Below are 3522 nucleotides of genomic sequence, written 5' to 3'. Positions count from 1 at the left end.
GGTGTTCGACGACACATCCTGCCGCTGGCACTAACACGGCGACGATGAAGAGGAGGACGATTGAACACGCCGACTGTTCTTTCTTCGCATCGAAAATGGTCACAGAGGTTTATGTATGTTCTTGTTATCACCAGAATTTGACCGGGTCAGAGGTGGGCCGCGATTGGAGATGGGCTTGAAGGATATACGTAGAAGGAATACATGAATCGGCCTTGTGTACCAAGTTTGGGCTAATTGCCCGTGTATCTGTACCATAGTAGGATACGTATCATTTAGAAGTAAGAGTTTTACCCGTGCACGGTTAGGTGCACGCCTGAATTAGAAAGTCCCCTGGACTATAAATATGTATTTAGGGTTTATGGAATAAACAACAACCAACGTTCAACACAAATCAATCTCGGCGCATCGCCAACTCCTTCGTTTCGAGGGTTTCTCCTGGTAAGCACCATGCTGCCTAGATCGCATCTTGCGATCTAGGCAGCATAAGCTTATTACGTTGTTCACGCGTTGCTCGTACTGAAGCCTTTTTGATGGCGAGCAACGTAGTTATCTTAGATGTGTTAGGGTTAGCATTGTTCTTCGTATCGTATGCTGTCGTAGTGCAACCCTTACGCATCTAGCCGCCCTTACACTTATCTTAGGTGTAGGGGCGGCACCCCGCTTGATCATCGTTTAGTAGATCCGATCCGTTACGGTTGCTCCTTGTTCTTCAAGGATTAGTTTAACATCCACAATAGTTAGGCCTTACAAAGGGTTGGAGGATCCAGGGGCGTGTAGGGTGTAGTTTGCTAGCCCTAGACAGGATGTTCCGGGGATCAACCTCGTGTTGGTTTTTAGGCCCTGTCTAGGATCGGCTTACGATCACCGTACGCGAGCGCGAGGCCCAATCGTGAGTAGGATGATCCGATTATGCGGTGAAAACCCTAAATCGTCGTAGATCGCATTAGCTTTATCTTGATCAAGCAGGACCACCATATATTCGGACACCTTGTACGAATCATGGGTGGATCGGCTCTTCGAGCCGATTCACGAGATAACCTCGAGAGCCGATCGAGGCTCGTATTTAATGTTTACGTGTATGCCATGCGAGGAAACTAAGCGAGGCATCATCCAACACCTTCACGATCGGGTATAGGTCAGGTGGCACGCCCTTGCATCGGCATCGGACGTGTGACCGGAAGGCTTTGCGGGCCGTCGCTCCGAGGGACCGGGGCCAGCCGCAGCCACTGAGTTGTTCCCGGCTCTACGGTGTTGCCGGTCGCGGCCCGTCGGTGGGTTTCGACCGCAACACATTCGGCACGCCCGGTGGGACCATCTTCGACATCCACCGCATCGCCATCTACATCCGAGATGGCGGAAGGCACTCCGGTCAAGTACGAGGATCCGGCGACGAGCTCAAGAAGAAGCATGACGAGATCAAGGCGGTCCTCGAAGCCGACCTCATCGGCTCTTTCCACGGAACCCGCTCCCATGGCATCGGGTGGAAAGGGTTCTCACCGAGGCGCGCTCGATGGAGTGGACCTGTCCACCCCGTCGGAAGAACGCACCGGGTCGGCTGCGTCGAGAGATCAACTTCATGGTGGCTCATTCGCTGCACCGCCACTCTGAGAGCCTGGTGAACACTTTGGAGCGTGTCGCCCTGCGCGTGATCCAGGAAATCATGAGCCACCAGTACTCCCCGTCAGGACCAGCTCTGGGGACTTACAAAGGAGAGATGCCACTCCAGTCCCGTCCACCGCTGCCGTTCGCGTTGGCAGCACCAGAAGTGCCGAACTCATCGGCATACGTCATCTACAAGATTGGTGGTGACCCTAGTGACTACCAATTCCTACATGAGGCGCCCAAGGAGATCCCACATGGATACACGTGCGCATACGTGCCAGACTGCAGCAACTGGGCACTCTCGAACCAGGCTGCGACGGTAGGGACTCACGGAACAGCGGGAGGAACGTCGGCAACGAGATCTTGAGAAGCGGACGTGGCTAGCTAAGTACGCCACTCCGACAAACCTCCGGAGCTCAGCTCCTGCGGTTGGCTCGGAGCTGGAAAAGCAAGCATGGCTGGCTAAGTATGCCACCCCGGCGAATCTTCGGGGTTCGACACCTTCGGCCATCACCGCGGATCAGATTTGTACAATTCTGAAAGACCAATTCGGCATGATGCCGAAAAGGAGGGCAATCGGCTATACCAAGCCGTACCCCAACGAGTACGAATTGATCCCGCTACCACCCAAATATCGGCTCCCTGACTTCACAAAGTTTAGCGGATCAGATGGTTCCAGCTCCATCGAGCATGTGAGCCGATATTTGGCACAGCTGGGCACGATCTCGGCGTCGGACGAGCTGCGTGTGAGGTTCTTCGCACGGTCCCTCACGGGATCGGCTTTCGGGTGGTACACATCGCTGCCACCGAACTCAATCCGGACTTGGAAGCGGTTGGAAGAGCGGTTCCATGAGCGGTATCATTCGAGAGGCTTCCGAGGCTGGCATTGCCGATCTAGCACAAGTACGACGAAGCGCTGGGAAACGGTATCGAATCACATCCAGCGCTTCAGGACCGTGAGGAACCGATGCTATTCGGTTCACGTAAGTGAAAAAGAAGCGATCGAGTTGGCGGTGGTGGGTCTCTCATCATCGATCAAGGACGTGGCCTCCCAAGCGGACTACCCTTCATTGGCGCACATGGTGCGAAGGCTGTCGGCATATGAACAGCGCCACCCGGATGTTTACCAGGACAAATTCAAGCGTGCGGTGGTCCTGGTTGAGGCAGACGAGGACGAAGGTGCTGCGGGAGATCAAGAGGTAGCAGTGGCTGAATGGGCTCGGGCGGCAAGCCCCGTGTCCTGTAAGTGGGTTAAGCCACAAGGTCCTCCAAAAGGGTTCGACTTCGACGTGACCAAAGCTGAGCAGATTTTCGACCTCTTACTCACGGAGAAGCGACTAAAGGTACCCGAAGGCCACAAGATCCCCACGGTGCAAGAGCTGACCGGAAAGCCATACCGCAAGTGGCATAACACGTTCACCCACGCCACCAACGGCTCGCAGGGTGTGGCGTCGGCAGATCCAAATGGCGATAGAAAAGGGGCGGCTAATTTTCAACCAGTACGCCATGAAGGTCGACACACACCCCTTCCCCGCCGTTAATCTGGTGGAGTATACTTACCATGGAGGGTGCCAGCCAGATTTCTTGTGCAATATCAACATGGTGGGACCTGGGCACCACTCTGGTAAGGACGGAGATGAGGGCAGCTACTCTCATAGCAAAGACACAGAGGAAGCCGCTCCACGCGATCGGCCCCGCCACGACGGCAAGCGCTACGTCACGAGGGAGAAGTGAAGAACATAAGATATCAGCGACCTCTCTCTGATCACCTCCTCAACAAGTATGTGAGTCAGTATGACCAACGCCGACGGTACAACGACGATGATGAAAAGGATCGTCTGGCTAGGGACGACAGGAGACGTCGTCGGCATGATCGCGACGAGGAGAGATATGAGCGCCACGCCAAGGAAAGGTCAAGGG

Source organism: Lolium rigidum, chromosome 7 (genome assembly GCF_022539505.1).
Source record: "Lolium rigidum isolate FL_2022 chromosome 7, APGP_CSIRO_Lrig_0.1, whole genome shotgun sequence".
Classification (NCBI taxonomy): domain Eukaryota; kingdom Viridiplantae; phylum Streptophyta; class Magnoliopsida; order Poales; family Poaceae; genus Lolium; species Lolium rigidum.
Note: the sequence above shows the minus strand (reverse complement) of the source record.